We start from the raw sequence: 20,908 nt of genomic DNA, 5'->3' as shown, positions 1-20,908 counted from the left end.
CAGAGAGAAAAATACTTTTGTCGTTTGTGTTACTTTTCAGAGGAAAAAAAGTACACTAAAAGTGCCCCACTCTCAGCAGTGAAAACTGGGTCAAGTTCCCTGCCTCCAGTGACAGCTCACAAGCTGACACAGTATGCGCAGTGTCACTATCACTGTCAAGCACCTTTGCCTGGTGAGATCACTCTTTTACATGTTTGGGCACTTCCTATTTTCATGGCAGATGGAGGAATTGAGGACAAATAGGAAAAACAACATCAGATCCCAGTACAAGTTTCTTTTGCTTTGTGGCTGCCTTTTGAACTGCCAATGAAAGAGTTTGGTAGATGTATGTAAATGTCTTGGACTCCATACGGTGCTCTGAGCTGCAGTGCTTCAGCAAAGATGTGATATCATGATTTTTTTGAGCTTTAACTTAGTCCTGATTATTTTCCCCATGGATTCCTGGGGAGAAAGCAAAGTCACATGCTGAGTGCACCCTGTAGTAGCTTTGTGCATATGGATGAAGCGTGCAGATCCTTGTTCCTCATAGCACTGGCTCCACTGAGCAGTCATAGTGCTGACAAGCAGCCTGCTTTGCTCCCAGCCAGGTGTGCTTAAGTCATTCTTTTAAATTCAAATCTGCATTCAGGAGCTGGTCTGAGCACAGGCTAATGGCTCAAGCTTTGCCTACCAAGTTACACTCTATTAATCTTCATTTCTAAAAGCAAAGGTGCTGCTGCAGCCCAGGAAGACTGGGCATCATCCACAGTACAAATCATAACCAGCTCTTTGTGCAAGATATCTGTACCTGAAGTTTCCCTACTGATGTAAACAACAGGTCTAAAAACTATGGAAAGGGTTTTGTTACACTAAAAAAGCAGATAGTAAGATGATTTATGCTTCCTGTTAGCTGCTTGGTGATAGGATCAGTTAAATAGGTTCCAGTATTTAATTATTACAGACAACTCGTTCATTTGGATCATGTGTATTGAAAGACACCCAAGAGATAAGAAAGCACCATACCATAAATAGTCCTTAGGTCCTTTCATGTGCTGTTGCACAGAGCTCCAGCAGTCGCTGCCCAGAGTCAAAGCCAACAACCCAGTTCTCTGTCCTTGCTTGCACCGCTTCCTCTGCCCTCGGCTCTGCTTTCTGCAGGTGCTCTCGCCTGCCTGCTCCTGCATGGGGCCAAGGAGAGAATTCAGCAGGCTGAAAGCAGGCTCCATCCTGCTGCTGCCTTTTATGTGTGGGGAGAGCTTGGTGAGTTCCACCAGCTAGAACAGTATGCAGTAACTGTATCTCCTGTGTCAGAGTGATGAATATGGACTGCCAAAGATTTCCAAAACATAAATAATTCAGCTCAGTCCTTTCTAGGTGAAGGGGAATGAACTGCTGCTGAAAGCCCATCTCTTGAAGGAAGTTCAGGGTGTTAACCCAGCTGCACTTGGTCTCTCCCTGTGAAATTATGGCAGAAGTTGCTCCTCAGATGACTTTAGATTTGCATTTTTATTAAGTGCTTATTGTTCCTCCTCCTGCAAGGAGCCATTATGTGGTAGACATCCTATATATTTTTGTATTCCCATTTTCTCCTAGACTACTTGTACTACTGCCCAAAATAAACATACTCAGTCATAAAAAGAAAAATCATCATTTCCAAAGGTATTTGAACATTTTCTTCCCTGAGGTTTCATCCAATTAGCCAGTTCAAAAACATGCTAGTGATCGTAATGCTGTGCACTTAGGTGCCTTTCCTCTGAGTATGTTAAAGGCAGGACATGATTATAAATGCACCTTCCCATTCTCTCTGGAATAGGAATTGCAAATTGAACTCTATACATAAAACAACCCAATGGCAAAAGTATGTATCTTAAACCCCATCTTCCCTAATAAGTCCTTTAATGCATTTATTACCTGTATCAGCCAACACAGTTTAATACAAGAATTTTCAGGTGCAGTCTTAAGAGAGGGCCCATTGGTGCCCTGCTTGGAGAGATATGAAGGAAGGCAACTGATTCACAGATATGTTTGTGGTCAGTCCTTGTGATTGATCAAGCTTTTGCACAGAGAAAACAAGCCCTGAGCTCATCTTCTGTGTGGCTTGAAGTGTAAGTGTGCCACGGGGTGACTGTGGTGGCAGCACACATTGCTGAGCTTTGTGGAAGGAGCCAAAGACAAATGTCTTTTGTATCAGCTAAAACCAGGAGTACAAAATCAAGCTTTTGCCCTCTGAGGACTCTCATGTTAAACACAATCTCAGATGCTCTCTCCAGTGAAGTGAAGCAATCACAGATGGTCCTTGGGAGAGTCACCAAGGGGTCTTCCGGCATGAGAGGCCATTAGGTGCTTAAAGCCCAACTGTTGCTCACACTGAGTTGCAGTACAGAACAGGACCTAATCCATGCTGGAGGAGTAGCAGCAACCGGCTCTAAATGGATAATAACAGCAGCTGGCCCCAAGATCCAGTGTGTTGCAGTTTGGCTTTGAAGGGGTTTGTCTGACACTGTTACATCATCTTTTTGTGCTGTTCCATCTATTCTTTTCCTTTAAGTGATTGAGCCTGTGGGCAGTTTAGACAGAAGTTTGGGATTTTTTTTTGTCTGCACAGACAAGGAAGAATTTTATCACTGCACTTACCTGATCAATTCAGTTGCAGAGAGGAGGGCAGGTTTTGCTGTAGCCCTGTGTATAGGACAGCTTTAGGATTAGGCCTAGAAATAGCCTCCATGATCAAAAAAATGGGGAATGAAGAGAGCTCAAAGCATGGACAAAAGCCAAGAATTGACACAGAGTGAAGATGACTGCAGATGGGTTAAAAAGGAAGAATGCTAAAAGGAAGGGGAGGGAGGTGGAGCAGGAGACACAGGCACAGTGATAGGTTTTGCATGATTGGATTGATGATAAAAGCACATCCTCAATGGGGCAACTACTGTAAATGAACTTGGCTAGCGAGAGGCAGTATCCTGGCTTTTACAAGTGCATGAGCTTCTAGGGGCTTGTTTCCAGGCAATGCCCACACTGAGTACAAGCTGATGAAGCACTGGTGGGTTTTCTGCTTTTCCTTTTGCTAATTCACGTTGAAAAACAGGGGGTTGCGGTGCAACTTCTGTTGCAAATTTAATCACAAATGTAAACTAAGTGAGTCTATCTCAGAGGATAATGAACTCGAAACCAGGCACTGCATTGTCTTGCTGGAATATTTCTGCCCAAATTTCTCCCATGCACTCATTAAACTGCTGTAAGTGTTCTTTTAGAACCCATACATTTTTTTTACTGCCCTATTAAATCTGAATTAAATGCTTTTTTTGAGGCATTTATAGAGCTACCATTTGCTCCAGCAGGGAATATGCAAAAGAACTGTTTTAACAGAAATCAGGGCATATTCTCAGAAACACTTTAATAAAGGCAGGGAAAAGCCAGTACCATGCTGGGCATCACTGCAGGTGTTCCTGAGCTTTGCTGTTTGATTTTGGGTTTGCTGATTAAAAAGCCTTACTAAATTTGGATGGGAGCCACGAGCAGTTCTGTCTTTACAGCAGTGCTGACAAATAGGGATCAGACTGTGGCTGTTTGAGGTATGTCAGGCATGGAACATATACCAAACCTGCTCTTGTCAGGTCGTTGGTGTCGCTGGGGAAGCTGCACCTCTGCCTCCCAACAGCTTGAGCTGCCTTTTCCAGGGGGATCACTTGGATGTTGGTGTTAGCTGCTGCTGCTGCCAATTAGGATCTTCCACAGTTGAAGAAAGTACTTGAGTTGTAAGACTGTTGTGGACAATCGTGTCAATAATATTATCTTGCTCGAGTATCTGGGGCCTCTCTTCTGCATGTACTCTGTAGGGACATGGTCGTGTTGAAGGAAGGTAGAGGATGTCATGTCTAACAAATGCCTAATGCTGCTGTCACTATATAATTGGGGTTACAGTGGTGTTCAGACTGCAGTGATGAAGCAAGAAAATGCAGTTGGTTAACTGATGTGCCAAATGCACAGATACTGCTTGTAAAAGGGTTTCTGTGGAGGGAGAGGAATTTTCCTGTTCATCTTCACCCATGTTGTTATTACCAGGTGATATTGAAAGGTGACCCTTGTTGGATCTGCTACAGTGAGTTTAGGATGCTCTCACCTTTGGTGTTACTAACTCTCCTACATTCAGGATACAGTCAGGATTTTTGTGCAGCTGTAGATGCTCTTTTTTCAGTGTACTTCTGACTGAGAAAGCATTTCCTGCTCTCCACAGGTGTAAACCCTAAACCACATCCTGTCCCTACTGAAACCACTGCGAGGTGAACCATTGATGTCAGTAGGATCACAGGCAATGTTGTTTGCCTTTTGGTCTCTTGGACTTAACTACCTGAATTGTTAAAGAAATAGCAGCGATACAGAATGTCACAACCTGCCCATTTTATTGGCAGCTGATGCTGAATTGGTCCTTGGATGTGTTTGCTTTTACGACACAGTAGCAAACACCTTGCCCCCACCCTTGCTATTCCAGTGCTGCTGTTTCAATTTAAACCCACTTTTTTTTCCATGAGTGGATGCAAGCAGTCCTCCCTAATAACACCGTCAGGGTTACTATGGCTACAGCTTTTCATTGTTGGGGTTCAGAGTGTGAAAAAGAGAAAAATTAGTCCCAAACTCACTGTTAGATGTTATTAATAAAGTCAGACGGTGATGGGTCAGACCACTGTCTGAAATGAATCTGTATTCCCTTACTCTTATGCCTTTTGTTCCTCTATCAGTATCTAATGTGCTTCACAGAGTCAGCAATCAGAAACCTGTGGTGTATTTGAGATTTCTCTTGACTTCAAACATAATGGTGTTGCTGCCATTAGGATTAATGTCTTAAATTCTTCAACAACTTTTTGCCCTTTCTCTGTCTCTCTTTTGGACTACATGGAAGATTGAGGTAAAGGGAATGTTGGGTATCTTTGAGTTGGCTGTTTTCTCCTAAGCTGCTAAATTCAGAGTAGTGTGAACTTAGGAGTATGAGGTTATACCAAGGGTATGAGGTTGGGGATTGAGGTTTTTTGCAAGGTGTCTGTTACCATCCTATTTGTTGCATTCATAGATTTAAGCATATGTTATATATTCTTATTTTCCTGGGTAAGTGTGGCAAATATTGGTGATTTCAGGTTTCAGAAGACTGTACCAGTAAAACATAAACAGCTGGGACAGTGAATGCAACTTACAGCAAAGTGACTGAAAGGTCAACCAGTGTGCTGTTCACAGCTGATTTTGTGCAGCATTGGTTAAGGTCTCATGGTACCCATGAATTATTCACTCCATAATAAATTACACATCTGAACAAGGAAAACAGGGTAATTTGGAAGGAGAGGGTGTTGCTTCTACCATCCTCATTAACCAGGGCTGTAATTTTATACTTTGGAAGGGTTTTTCAGTATTTTCAATATTTAATAGGGAACCCTTTCAAGTTATTTAAGAGCTTAAAATGCTTGTGAATTCCTGGCCTTTAACCACTCAGATACTAACAAGCTGATTTAAAGAAAAATATTTATAGTGATCACAGAAACAATTTAAATTATATTAAAATATTTAATACTCAGGAGATGGTTTAGTATTTAAAGATGTTTCTTGTAATTTTTAATGGAATGCCCTTAGGAGAAAAATGGTATGGTGAGATTGTCTTGGACAATAGCACACTGCACTCACGAGCCCAGGAGATTCCTTTCAGTTCTGCATTACGGTGTAATGGTATTTGATTCCAGAAGTAATTCAGAATTTATCAGAAAGAAGTATATTATGTATGGAGCCTGTGTAACATCTTGTGTTGCTCAGTGTTGGCTGGCCTACTGTATATCCTGTCAGGTGATTAGAGGCACATATCTCTCCTAAAATACAGGGGATGAAGTCTTGGATTTGGACAGCAAATTAGTTTAAGGTCTATACATAGAATCATAGAATGGTTTGGGTTGGAGAGAGCCTTAAGCTCATCCAGTTCTTACCCTGCCACAGGCAGGGATACCTTCCACTAGAGCAGGCCAACCTGCTCCAAGCCCCTGTGTCCAACCTGGCCTTGAACACTGCCAGGAGTGGGGCAGCCACAGCTTCTCTGGGCACCCTGTGCCAGCGCCTCAGCACCCTCACAGGGAAGAGCTTCTGCCTTGTATCTAACCTGAACTTCCCTTGTTTTTTGAACTCATTGTCCCTTGTTCTATCACTACAGTCCGTGATGAAGAGTCCCTCTCCTGCATCCTTGTAGGCCCCCTACATCTTCAAGTATTAGCTGTAAATAGGATTATTCTTGCACAGCTTTTGAGAATAGCCCTAACTGGCTTTTAACTACAACTTCAGCAGACTTTCAGAAGGAATAATAGTTATATTGTCAAATACCTTGAAAGGCACAAGGAGAAAAAAAGGCCATGATCTGGTTAGTATTTGATTGGTTTATCCACTGTGGTGGTTCTTTCCCGCAGGGCTCTTTGGTTATGCTTGGTAAATTTAATGTTGCTTCAGTTTTAGTGGCTTGACTTGGAGATTAATATTTCTTGGAGGTCTGAGTTAACTTGTCATTCTAGAGGAGTCTCCAGCTTTTTGGGCAAAGCCTGCTCTATTCATACATGTACAAGTGATAAAGTTTTAAGGCAGACTAAGTGAGACAGTGGAATTTTGAAGAAGAAACGTGTTCTTTTTAGGAAAGAAATGCTCTAGAAGAATGGTCACACAGGTGGGAAAAGGATGACATGGTTTTCGGGGCTGGGTTTCTGCGTGAGCGTGTTGCTTCTGAAAGCTCTGCTTGTCCCAAGTTGATGTAGAAAGATTACTTTCTAGCACAGTCTCAGAGACATTGTTGGTCTCCTGTACTTGCTATAAGTATACAACACATCTGTATGTGCAGCTTTAAATATTGGCATAAGGTGATCGTAATGTCCTTTCTAACCCTAACTATTCATGATTCTATAAAGAATATTCTGCAAAGAAGAGACAGTTGCTCCATAAATATTTTGCAAAGGGGCAAAAGTACCTTCAGCAGTGTTGGAGTATCACTGAATCATAGAATCATAAAATGGTTTGAGTTGGAAAGGACCTTAATACCATCCAGTTCCAAGCCCCTGCCATTGGCAGGGAAGCCTTGCACTAGACCATGTTGCCCAAGGCTCTGTCCAACCTGGTCTTGAACACTGCCACTGGGCAACCTGTTTCAGTGCCTCACCACCTTCACAGTAAAGAACGTTTTCCTTGTATCTAACCTAAGCTACTCCTGGTTTAAGTCTGAGCCCATCACCCCTTGTCCTATCACTGCAGTCCCTAATGAAGAGTCCCTCTCCAGCATCCTTGTAGCCGCCTTCAGACACTGGAAGCTGCTCTGAGGTCTCCATGAAGCTTCTCCACACTGAGTAGTCCCAGTTTTCTCAGCCTGTCTCCCTTACTGGAGGTGCTCCAGCCCCTTATCATCATTTTCAAAGCCCAGGCATTGGGTGCAGTGTAGATTGCACTCCTTCACACAGCAGCTATGTTGAAATAGCACATTGTAGCTCCACACATCTGCCTCTTGAGCATGTACAGGAGCTCTGCCTGCTTGTGTTTTGGAGGTGTTACTGCTTCTGCTTCTTTTGGTACTGCAGGTGTTAGACAATGAATCTAATACTGCTGTTGATGATATGCCACAAGAGGCAGGTTCAAAGAATATTTTTCGTACATTCTGATCACCTTTGCTTGTACAATTTCTTGTCAATGGGATGTCAGCAATCATTATTGATGCGCAGCAGCTTTACAGAAGGTCGTTGCCATCATCTTCCCACTTCCTCCCGCATCAGTTTAGAATAATAAATGATGAAAAACTTAGCTTTGGTCTTAAAGCTCAGATTAGTTCTGCAGGGAAGATTTAGGATATGTCTAATGTGGAAATGGTAAGAATTTCCACAGAGGAGTGTATGGGTAGAGTTGTACAACAGGGTATTTGATACTGGAGCATTTACCCTTTAAAACCTGTCATTTGAATAAACTTTATTTGTGAAAGAAATTGGATTATTTCTCCATTAGGAAAAATTTCAGTTTGTAGGCTTGATAACAGCTTTCAGTGGTCTGGAGTTGTTCAGTGAGTTGAGAAGAGGATGTAGTGACCACGTCTTGTACCTGTATCATTTGAGGCACATACTGCATCATGTGGGTCATGTTTACTGGAGAGATAAGAGTATATTTGGGATACGAGAAATGCTTGTGTACAGAGCTCTGTAGATGTAAAAATACCTTAATATATCCATCAAAACAAGATCCCTCATAGGGAAGAAAGTCTTCATTTATATACTTACGTATCTTCATTACTTTAATGTGTAACTTTCTTGGGGAAATGGCATAAGCAAACAGCTAATGAATTGTCACATATAAGGGAAAATGCAGGCCATCAAAGATGTAGTGCTAGGTGATCAGCAGCTGCAAACATGAAACTTTAATGACTTGGAGAAAGGCAACCATCTCATCTGTGACTAATAAAGCATTGCATTCAGAATGCTCATCTCTCTGGCATATATCATAATATAAGAAAGGAAAAACACAATTATTTTGTTTCCAGTAGGTTTGTCATGTTTGCGCATTAATTGAGTTATGTAAGAACATGTTTGCTTTATGCTAGAAAAGGGAGGACATCTGCACACATAGAAACACTTTGACGTGTACTCAGGAGGCATTTTTTTCCCCTTACCTTCCATTCCTTGAGCTTCTGGCAAGGGCAGTGTTTTGATCAATGGATTGGAAGAGAAACTATGGCTACAGGGACTTGCGCTTGTCCTTTTGAATATTTTGAGGCCTGGTTTTAAGGGCTGGAATTTTGCAGCTTCTGTAAGGATTAATTGCATGATTATGGCTTTTTTATTTATGATTTGTTTGAATGCAGGGGACAAGTTTATTGATTTATTTTCCTTAGAAAGGGACACTTCTATTGACCTGTTGTAGCTGGCCACCCTTGAGAAAGCACTAAGAGGTTTACTCACCCAGGGGCACGGGAGAGATGGATAAACAGGCTGTAAGGAAGGATTTAGAACAAAGTCCTAGACCCTTTGCTCTCAGAAGAGTTTTTATCTATGTTTTCAAAAGTGGCTGAATGAATACACTAGGGAGCAAAGATCAGAACCATTGCATCCCTCTGCTCCCTGCTGTGTACTTGTGCCCTTAGTTATATGCTCTCTGTAAGCTATAGAGCTGTGTTACCTTTTGTGCACGCTCCTTGTGGAGACATAAATCTGATATTCCTTCTTGCATGTCAGCCAAGCTTCATCAGGAGAAGTGGGAGATACTTTAACCTATGGGCCAGATCCTGCCAGGCTTCTGAGCAGCAGAAATGTGAAGTCAAAATCTCTACAGGATCAAAGTGCATCATTTTCCAAAAGCTTGCTCTGACTTTTTCATTTTGAAAAGAAAATCCTGCCTTTTGTGAGGGCCCTGGTATGTGTAAGGAGCATGTCGCTAACCCCAGGCTTGCTGGAGGCCGAAGTGAAGGAACACCCAATTCCTGAATCCTGATGTGATCTCCCTGAAAGAAAGTGTGGCTTCTCAGGCAATTCTGTAAGCACCAGCAAACACAGAAGAGTAAGTGCTAGCCAGAAAGCTGCACTGTTTCAGAAGCAGGCACTGGTACATGACTTCTGACTGTTACATTTACTTTAGCAGTGCTGCCTCTGATCACATATTCTCATTGCAAGTAGCTGTTGAACACTTAGCTATCTGCACTTGACTGGCTGCACAGAAGAGAATTTCACTGCATTTTATAATGATGTTGTAATAAAGGCTACAGCCATTTCAAATATCATCATGTATTATTTGCATACCCAGACTGGACTGATACAGCTATAAGCAAAGAAAACTAGTTACTAAATTCACTATTGCTCAAGTGTCAGTCGTTACATGAGAAATGTATACAGCAGGCTGACAGCAGGAGAGACAAGATCATTTTATCTCTTATATTTACTTACGTAAGAAGGCTTTCCTTTTCACTTTGGTTGCTTTGCTGAAGCTGTTAATTGTGGCTGATACCAGAGCCTTTGTATTTCCCATATCTTAGTTGCCTTTTCTCCCCCCCCCCCCCCCCTTTCTGCTCTTCCACAGATGGAGTTCTTCTGTCAGTGGGATCTGGTGAGGTCATCGCTGCTGTGCTCTTAGTGAAGCATGTGCAAACTGAAAGGACCATGTGCCCCTCAAAAAGAGCTCTGCAGCCTTGTTTCCACACATTATTTGCCTTCATTGCCAGAAATCAGCCATGGATAATTTCTCCAAACTCTTCTCTCTCCCCTGTGACTTGGGCACTTGTCTTCTTTTTTCTGTTCTTCTCTTCCAACACCTCCGGTTGCCACCTTCTGCTTTCAAATCTGTGCTTCTCAGCTGTTCGGCCTTGTCAAGTTTTCCCAACGTCCCCCTGTCAGTCAGGAGCTCTGAGGCAGCATACAGAAACCCATCTAGTTCAGTTTTACTGGAGATGGCAATTTCAAGCTTGGAATCTCATGAAACAAAGGTCTGCACAACTGTTTTTTTTGTGTGTTGGTGCTTGACCCTGACCTTTACTGCAGATGTTTGGGGCTCTTTCAACCAGGTGTTACCAGTGGGATAAAATACTGAGGAGTAGTTCCTAATGTTGGAGTTACCTTTTCCTCAGAACTGAGGTCTCATCCCAAATTTGAAAGATTTATGAATCTTAACTATAGCAGCTCTTTTTGTCTCTTCCAGTCTTCTTTCTTTGTTGTAGCACTCCTGGACTCTCACATCTCTGCATCTGCTATTCATTTTACTGTACTTCATGGTACGTAACTGCTCAGTTAACTCACACCAGTGTTACACTGCAGTTGTAATGGGACTGGAAAGCAGCAGAGGGATGAAGGGATACCATGAGCATTTTCTCTGGGTATTTAAAATATTGAGGAAAAAGTAGCAGTTAAAGTGGTAAATTTAACTACAGCTGACACACAGCTACATGGGTCACAGCTTCATATGTAAGGTGTTGGGACAGATCCTCACATACTACAGATGTCGTATCAGCTCTGCTGAATTGAATGTATTCCTTTATGGCAGGGAAAGTCTAAAGAGGAGTGGCTTCTGCTCTCTGTAGCTGCATGAAAAATGGTTCATTTGTCCTTAGATTTTGCACCTTATAAATTTAATTAAATAGTATAATTTTGCATGGTTTTATATTTTGAAAAAAAGGAGTTGAAAGCTTTATTTTGTTAAAGTCTCCCAGCTCATAATAGAAAATTCTTGTGCACACAATTTTTAGAAGGCGTTTTGCAAAGGAAATCCCAAACATTTTTTACTGTGATAGGATTATAATAGTAGATTGTACTCTCTTTTAGCTGTTTTACAATGGGTTGTACATGTAGCTAATGGGCATTACTTACTAAAGAATATTATTACAAACTAAAAAGCAAAGGAAAAGGCAGAAGGAAGCCACTGGACAATTTCATTGTGTCTTAGAAATAATTCTTGGGATTTAAAAAGTCGAAATAATTTCAGAATTCCAAGGGAGCAGAAATAATTTAGAGCATTCTTTATGATGATAGAACAACCATCCTAATTCCTGTAATTTAACCCTAGGATGTATTAATATTAAAGTGCTGAAATGGATGAATTTGTTAACAAAAGTGAAATTAACTTCAAATGTGCCTCAGATATCACTTTATCATTCAGATTTGAATGACACCAGGGAATTTGGCAGCTGGAACCAAAATCAAGCAGAGGACAAAATAAGGGTAACAACTGATAAAAGGGACATGAATAATTCATGTTAACTCAAAAGTCAGCTCAACACAGCACCTGACAGGGAGGAAAACCCCCCTTAGCAGAGCTCTCCTCGGTGCTACGCTGTGTACAAGAAGCCTCAGTAATCAGCTCCCTGCAGTGCCATTGCTACACCCCAGGGAGGCCGTGGCCACTTAAACAATTTGCATTCTATCACATCAGTTGAATTAGGTGCTTTTCATAATGGGATATGACAAATGTGCTTTGTATCTTGCTTCTGAAAGGGAAGAGTGTCAAATATTTGACACTTCCACATACATTTTCTGAAGCTTCAAATATCACCCGTAATCTGCAAGGTACAGTGAGAGAGAACACAAACTCCTTACGGTTATTCTCTCTGCATCTACATCCCTGCCTCATTTTGGTTTTCATTCTTCCTTATGAAAAAAGGGCATTATCTGCAGCAGAGGCACAGTTCTTTTGATGGCAGGGAGAACAGAAATCACTCACGTAGGTAAGGTGTGATGGAGTGGTGTTGGACTCCCCTGTAAGCAGATGAGAAATACGGTTTGGATTAGTGGATGACATCAAGGTAATGAATGATTGCACCTTCTGAGTTCTGAAATTCCAGATTTCCAACAGTAAACTTCATACAGTGCCCAAAGATAAGCAAATTGTTAAAATGAGAAGCAGAGCTGTGTATGCAAGAGTTGCAGTTTAGCCCCAAGGGATAAGAGCTGAATAACTGAATGGACAACAGCAGCTTTGTTTCTCTTGCCTTATTTAAAGAACCTTCTTACTCAGCTCACAGGGTTGGAGTTGTACCATGCAGATACAGCTTTACATTTGGAAATAGAAAACTGAGACCTGAAACTCTGAGGCTTTCAAACTTTCCACAGAGGAGTGGAGATAAGGCTTTGCTGCTATAAGCTGTTGCCCTCTCATTTCTTTTTACAATACAGAGGTGAGGGAGAGGGAAAATTGCATCTTTTTTATTTATGTTTGGCTTTTCCTTTTTTTCTTGGGTTGTAATCACAAATCACACTGTTAGCTGCGTATGTTTGTAAAGTTCAGTTTGCAAAGGCATGAATGCCTTCAATGAGGAGTGATATCTGGGTGATAGTTTTACTAATAGCCGTATATAATACTCTTTCCTACAGTGTAAAATGTGTCAGAGCCAGGTGACACTGTAACGCACTATCAGGGTGGCTTCACTTTGAACTCTTGCAGCCTAGGAATTCAAGATGTGGTGGAAGCTGCCTAATGCAGAAGAGTAGTAGGTCTAAAGGGGCATGTTAGACATCTCACACCGACTCACTTGGTTATAAGGACTTCGGTTAAAGATCCTGTACTGCTGAATTATAAAGTAATAATTTCTCCCAAGGAGATGTCATGCTAAATGGAGAAGCCATGGAGAAGAGAAGGCTCCAGGGATACAGTTTTCCAATAGCTAAAGGGGGCTGGCAAGAAACCTGGAGAAGGGCTTTTGACAAGTGCCTGTAGGGACAGGACAAGGGGAATGGCTTTAACCTGCCAGAGGGGAGACTGAGATGAGCTCTTAGGCAGAAGCTCTTCCCTGTGAGGGTGCTGAGGCGCTGGCCCAGGGTGCCCAGAGCAGCTGTGGCTGCCCCATCCCTGGCAGTGTTCAAGGCCAGGTTGGACACAGGGGCTGGGAGCAAGCTGCTCTAGTGGAAGGTGAAGGTGTCCCTGCCCATGGCAGGGGCTGGAGCTGGATGGTCCCTTCCAAACCAAACCATTCTTTGATTCTGTGTTTCTGGAAATACAGTCCTTCTGCCAATTTAGACTCTCAGTGGTATTTTATGGAAAAAAAATGGAAAAGATGCATCAAGGTAGTGATTTTTATCTGATCTTAATGAATTCTAATCTTTGGTATGTTACCAGCATTGTTCTCAGACTAAAGTTGAAAACAGCACTGTACCAGCTACTAGGAAGGAGAAAAATAACTTACAGCTGAACCCAGGACACTTCGCTAATTGAAGCTTTGAGAAAAGCACCAAACACCACTCCCCTCCCCTCCTAGTGCTTAGCTTTTAGGATATCTTACCTGGTAAAATAAATAGTGAGTGTGTTCCTGGTTTGTTCTAGGGAGGACTTCCTCAGGAACAGACCGAGTTTATTGACATTTGATGGAAAAGATTGTCCCCCACATCTTCTTACGGTGCATTTATCCAAGTCGGAATATGCCTCATCCGTGCTACATGATCTGGGAGAAGCTGGACTAGGTGTTTCATCGTTCTCTGATCTTTGTGTGAAACAATCAGTTGTTTGCCAGAGCGAACAAGAGCCCAGCAAAAGCCAGTACTAATTGCTTTCTCAGACTTTCAGTACCTTTATGATAATATTTCAGCCATTAAAAAGTGAAACAAGAGAGAGAGATTTATTTTACACAAAGCAATTATTAGATGTAAGGGAAACAGCTTGTGAGATGCAGATCTATCCGCACTGCCATTTAAGCGGAAAATACCTTCTTAAGGTACTGGATAGTTTGCTTGTGTTGGTTTTAATTTGGCAGGCAAACTGACTGTATTCACACTAATGCTTGAGCCTTCTGCACCAGCTGCTGCTCTTCTCTGATTCATTATTCAGCAGATCATTAGCGCTGTTTGTGGGAACTGACCTTGGAATGGTTCACCCATCTCATACCAATCTTGTTGTGGGTCTGTCTTTCAGATGGCATCTTAATTATCCTTTGGCCTCAAATACCCAGGCGAGGCCTTAACAGGAGCTCAGGGTGGTGTTGCTGCCCGGTTAACAGATGGCTGTAGAACTGTGTGGATAAAGATACTTGTCACCCTCAGGAAAGAGCAGGAGGAAGGACATGGTCTGACACATGGATTAGTACTGTGCTGGCAGGTGCTGTGTGATGGCAAAGGATGATATGCCAAGTCCAGGATTCCTCCTTGCTGTGATCCTTCCCATTCCTCTTTCTTTTCCTGCTTCTTCAGCCACTAAAAGCCAAAGGACTCTTGGAAGAAAGCCAGAATGTCTTTCCTTAGTAAGACTAAGAAAAGGATGAGGTTTCACTGAGGGGCATTTAAAAAAACAGTTGTTTTGAAAATGTAGCTGCTTAATGACTCATAAACTGACCTTGATTCCCTTAAAAGTATTGGTTCCTCTGCGCATACTTGGAAAACCAGTTGTCTGCTGTATTGTGACTCTTGGTGGTGTTTAAACAGGTATAGAATCATAGAATCAACCAGATTGGGAAATACATGTAAGGTCATCGAGTCTGACTGTTACTCCAGCACTGCCAAGGCCACCACTAACCCATGGCACTGGGGGCCTTGTTTACTTGGTGTGTGAATACTTGCAGGGACGGTGACTGCAGCCCTGCCCTGGGCAGCCTGTTCCAATGCCTGAGCACCCTCTGGGGAAGGAATTGTTCCTCAGCTCCATCTAAACCTGCCCTGGGGCAGCTTGAGGCCGTTTCCTCTTGTCCCATCCCTTGTTCCTTGGGAGCAGAGCCCAGCCCCTCCTGGCTCCATCCTCCTGTCAGGCAGTTGCAGGGAGCGATCAGGTCCCCTCTGAACCTTCTCCAGACTGAACCCCCCAGGTCCCTCAGCCCTCCCCCATCACACTTGTGCTCCAGGCCCTGCACCAGCTCCCCTGCCCTTCTCTGGCCCCGCTCCAGCACCTAAATGTCTCTCTTGTAGTGAGGGGCCCAGAGCTGAACACAGGATTCAAGGTGTGGCGTTTTGTGCTTTTTCCTGAAAAGCAGCAGTGTCACAAAGAATTTTCTCACCTATTTAGCAAACGTATTGCTTTACCTTTGACAGTAGCAGTTGGAGTTGTTAGTAGACTGAGATTACCCAGGCTCTCAGTGCTGCTGGTTCAGAGAGAACCATGCTTTTGGTACACAGGCAGTTCTTGTTTCTCTGAGTCTCACTGGCCTGAACCTTTCATAGGCCATCAAATATTCTTCTGAGCCTTCATCTTTTTATTTCTCTGGAGGCATCATCGTCATGATCTCATGCAGATCTATAGTCAACATCACACAGGTCGGCAGATGTTTGGAACAGAGTTGATGGAAGTGATTTTTTTTCTGTTCACTTTTTCTTCTTTCTCTACTGTTAGGAAATGCGTATGAAGGAAGCAGCATCTACCTATGCTTTACCTTTTCCCAAGCATACGCATACTTGGTAATGCAGTTTCTTCTTAGCAGGCTGCTGTTTCTCAAGGCATTATAAATACAGTCTAAATGTAAGTTTTGACTCTCTCCCTCTCTCTCCACATATATATATACACAGACATCATTATATGTCTGCATACAGTTTTATGCATATGATTTTACTTACAGTTATCTAATGCCTGTGGATTTTCTTCATTTTCCTAGCTGAACCCTCCTGTTGATACTTGGGCTGTATCTGTGATGCTGTGGTCCAGGTGAGGCTGCAGGCACACAGAGTAAAATGGGGAGGCAGAAAGCTACAGATTCACCCCAGAAGCCTCAGACCTCTTTTTCTGTCTCCATCAGCTGCTTTATCAGGTGTCGTGCAGAAACGCAGAGGCCCAGTGTGAAAAAGTCATGCCTCATAAGAATAAAGGAATTGGAAGCAGAAACTCCCCCAGTACTTCCCTTGGGTGCAATAGAGCCTGTGTTTGTAAAAGAAAAATCTTGCCATGGAAGTCTTCCAAGGATAATTCTCTGTGCTTGCATATTTTTCCCATTTTACATAGAATTGCATAGATGACATTTTGTATGCTACATTAAATCATTTCATGTTTGCAAGGCAATTCTGGCAACATGTTCTGTGTTGCATGAGATGTGAAAAAGTGGGATCAAGGGAGACAAGGCACAAATGGAGAGGCAGCTTTAGGTCTTGGTGAATTCCTTCAGCAAGAAGAGGTGTCCCACACTGCTGTTAACAGTCAGTCAGGCAAGAAAACAGACATGGAAATCAAAGATCAAAAAGCTGAACCAAAGTGCAAAATCAAAAGGCTGCAAGTGCAGCTGAGCTGTGCACAGCATCATCCTGTTTCTCATTCCATCTAACCAGGGGACAAAAGGAGGATTTCCAAGTTTAATCCATTTAATATTAACTATTTAATATTTATTCCACCAGCGACTGTCAAACTGAGGAGTTTGGCAGCAGTGGGTTTCTCAATGCAAAAGCAACCAGGGACAAAAGCATCTTTCAAACAGCATTGCCAGGTTTCCTATTAAATATCAATCACATCTATCTCTTCTTAATAGGAAGTGAGCTGTAGGGTAAATGGTCTTGGTGAGTAAGGTTCACAGTTGATTCTGCTCTTGTGAAAGGGTTTTTTTAAAGTAAATAATTCTATTTATTTTTTTCCTGTCAGTGAACGTTAATACTTCACACTGCTCTTGCATGTGGCAGAAGGCAGACAGAGATCTGCATTTGAGGTTGGGCTTTGCGTTCAAGAGACAATTGGGGAAGCCTGACTGCTTTCTTGGTGCCAGCCTCACTGCAGCCAGGGTCAAGGCCATGGTTGAATGATAGATGAAGCAGCAAGGCAGAAACATGTGTTGTATATTAATCCGTGCATTAATATGGGCTGTGGTAAGCTATAGACGAGAGTCTCATCTCCTTGCTGGAGAAGGGAGTAACTCTTAAGTGGTAGTTTAAGCAGGCAAGGTTGTTTGACTCTGCAGCACCATTGTAGTGTAGTCAAGTAACTGGTTTTATACTCTCTTATTTCCAAGGGATAATGAATGAAGGGGAAGCAAAACTTACGTCTCCTATTCTTTGCAGATATATATATATAAAAAACTTAGTACTGAATACTAGAGGACGCTTCTTAGATGTATTTGTTGCTACCACTACAAAAGTTTATTAAGCAGTAAGCAGCAAACAGGGCTTGAAGGTCAGTTTTGCTGGGAATGTCTGTATTGGCCTGGTTTTCTGGGTGTGCTTGGCTACCTGGAATAAGTCAGCTGTTGAAGGTGGTAGCTACCTCTGGAATGCACAATGTGACCATTTAGCATTCAGCCCTCTACTTCTTGTTAGTGCCATAAGGATTGTACCTAGAATCCAGCGTATTAGAGCCCATTTGCATGTAAAGTGAAACCAGTGAATTTTTATCAGTGCCTCATTAATTCAAATGTTCTGTAAAACTCACTTTATTGATTGAGTTTAAGGCATTTTGCTTGGGGATTTTGCTGAGGCGGGTGAGGCTTTCACTTAGCAATAGAGGGATGGTTATCAGCAAAGAATGGAAAAATTAGGGAAGAAGTGAAGAAATTAAGTTACACTGGAAATGAGAAAAGATATTTTAATCTGTTAAAGGAATATATAAAGATGTCTCTAAGACCAAAATCATAGATTTCTCTCCTCTCTTTTGACTGATCATAACAGGCAGACATTAAATGACTTGCTTTGCACTTACGCCATGGAAAACATTAATTTCTCCATGTGCGTTCTTTATAGGGTTACATGCAGATGACTTGCTGAGTTGTATAAAGGCAGAGCAGAACATATTTTCATGTTAAACTGGGGGGCTTTAGTACAGCTCAGGTGTAGCAAGGAGGAGGTGAGAGATCCAGAAACCCCAGCCGAGATACCTGTATGGTACTTTACATACAGGGTGTTTGCCAGTTCGCTGGTAGGATTTGAGTCTACCCTGGTTTTTAAATGTAGTGTTGTGAGGTTTCACATTTGATAGAGTCACCATTTCCATATCAATTAAATTTAGTTTGCAGACTGAAAGATAAAAATAAAGTTATGTGAGTGATGATCTGGACAGCAGGAAATTACAAAACAATTCTGAACCCTCTTTGTCCCCATGTAGAATCATAGAATAGTTAGGGTTGGAAAGGACCTTAAGGTCATCTAGTTCCAGTCCCCCTGCCATGGGCAGGGACACCTCACACTAAACCATGTCACCCAAGGCTTCCTCCAACCTGGCCTTGAACACTGCCGGGGATGGAGCATTCACAACCTCCCTGGGCAACCCTTTCCAGTGCCTCACCAACCTCACAGTAAAGACCTTCTTCCTTATATCCAATCTAAACTTCCCATGTTTAAGTTTGAACCCATTACCCCTTGTCCTGTGACTACAGTCCCTAATGAAGAGTCCCTCCCCAGCATCCCTGTAGGCCCCCTTCAGATACTGGAAGCTGCTCTGAGGTCTCCACGCAGCTTCTCTTCTCCAGGCTGAACAGCCCCAACTTCCTCAGCCTGTCTCCATACAGGAGGTGCCCCAGCCCCTGATCATCCTCGTGGCCTCCTCTGGACTTGTTCCAACAGTTCCATGTCCTTTTTATGCTGAGGACACCAGAACTGCACACAGTGCTCCAAGTGAGGTCTCATGAGAGCAGAGCAGAGGGGCAGGATCACCTCCTTGGACCTGCTGGTCACGCTCCTTTTGATGCAGCCCAGGATACGGTTGCTTTCTGGGCTGTGAGCTCACACTGAAGCCGCTTCATGTTCATTTTCTCATCAGCCAACACCCCCAAGTCCTTCTCCTTGGGCTGCTCTGAATCTCTTCTCTGCCCAACCTGTAGCTGTGCCTGTGTTTGCTCCGACCGCAGTGTAGGACCTTGCCCTTGGCATGGTTAAACTTCATGAGGTTGGCTTGTCAAGGTCCCTCTGGATTGCATTCCTTCCCAGTAACCAGGCAGTGTTGAGGTCTGCCCAGTACCAGACTGCTCAGAAACACGGGTTTTGTCTAGTAGTTTCCCTCCCATTTGTTCTACCTTTCACAACCATGTTAGAACCTGCAGCCCTGTTCCTTTTAGAGCTGGGGTTGCACCAGAGGTCCTGTGAGCATCTAAGCAAATAGTTTTTGTACCCAGGGGGAAGCAGGACAGCATTTTTATGGCAAGGAAGTTTAACCTGTGTTAGTGAAAGATGAATGGAATGTCTACTGGCCTTCCATGTGCCAATTTTGGGACTCTGGAGTTAGAAAAGAGGGCAAAACTGGTGGGTTTCTCCCTCAGAGAACACATAAAAGGACAGTCCAGAGATGTGAGCGTCATCAAAGCAAGAGATGGGATTCCATCATCATCTGAATGACTTTTCATGACTGGTTTACATAGATACGGAAAAATTGTGTGTCATCCCAAACCGCTTTCTCTATCAGACTTACAGTTAAGTGCTTTTTCTATGTTATATTGAAATTGTCTCTGTTCTCTTGGTTGGAAGTTAGGCTTAGACAGTAATGACACTAAGTTTCTGCAATTGCAAGCACAGTTCAGTGGGAAGATAAATAATAAAACAGAGGTAATTGGTGTAATGAAGTCTCATCAAATAATTTGGGTAGATGTGCAATCCAATTTTCTATGTACCACAGCACGCCTATCATGTACTGCGATGTATTTATAATGTGTAATGATGTTATTAAGTTGTTGTGCACACTGTTCAAATGAATAGGTGCTCACATCCTCAATGCATCTACATTTAAAAGTTTAATGTAGTCACTGCTTTTAGTTAAAATGCCTGAATATAAGTGATTAAAACTTGTATATTAGGAAGCACTGCTGCAAGTGACAACACTTAGTTCATACCCTTCATTCACAGTGTTCCATCATCATAGAATGTTTTGGGTTGGAAAGGACCTTAAGATCATCCAGTTCCAGCCCCTCTGCCATGGGCAGGGTTGCCTCACGCTAAACTGTGTCACTCGAGGTTCTGTCCAGCCTGGCCTTGAACACTGCCAGGGATGGAGCATTCACCACTTTTTTGGGCACAGTTCCCGTGCCTCACCACCCTCATAGTAAAGAGCTTCTGCCTTATATCTAACCTGAACTTCCCCTGTTTAAGTTTGAACCCATCACCCCTTGTCCTATCACTACAGTCCCTGATGAAGAGTCTGTTTCCAGTATCCTTACAGGCCCCCTTCAGATACTGGAAGCTGCTCTGAGGTCTCCATGCAGCTTCTCTTCTCCAGGCTGAGCAGCCCCAACTTTCTCAGCCTGTCTTCATACGAGAGGTGCTGCAGCCCCTCATCATTTCCGTGGCTTCCTCTGGACTTGCTCCAACAGCTCCATGTCCTTACGTTGAGGATACCAGAACTGCACCCTGTATATGTTCATCTTGGCCCCTATGAATCAGGAATAAATTGCCACCATTTTGGTGTATTGGAGGTTTAAGTTAGCCAAGTATTTTAGTTGATGTACTCAGGGCCATGGTTCTTTGTGTAGCTAATAATGCCAATTTCCTATCTGTCCACTTGGGCAGCAAGGGAGGGTGAGGGTGAAACAATTGTCAGACTGATACCATATTACCTGGAAATAACAGTGACAGAGAAATGGGATGTAACTCAAAAT

General features: G+C 42.8%; 1 long non-coding RNA gene across 1 annotated transcript in view; it reads left to right on the top strand.

The window, feature by feature from the left end:
• The window catches only part of LOC134159054 (uncharacterized), an 82,189-nt gene that overhangs the window by 24,855 nt on the left and 36,426 nt on the right, over positions 1-20,908 (top strand). The window contains exon 2 of the long non-coding RNA XR_009963015.1: positions 1,138-1,239. This is a non-coding gene — a long non-coding RNA (uncharacterized LOC134159054). The remainder of the gene's footprint in view (positions 1-1,137; positions 1,240-20,908) is intronic.

The sequence above is a fragment of the Pezoporus occidentalis genome, unplaced genomic scaffold, assembly GCF_034315485.1.
Source record: "Pezoporus occidentalis ecotype Australia unplaced genomic scaffold, CSIRO_AGI_Poc_V1 ctg10, whole genome shotgun sequence".
NCBI classification, from domain to species: Eukaryota; Metazoa; Chordata; class Aves; order Psittaciformes; family Psittacidae; genus Pezoporus; species Pezoporus occidentalis.
This window is presented reverse-complemented; position numbering and strand designations above follow the sequence as displayed.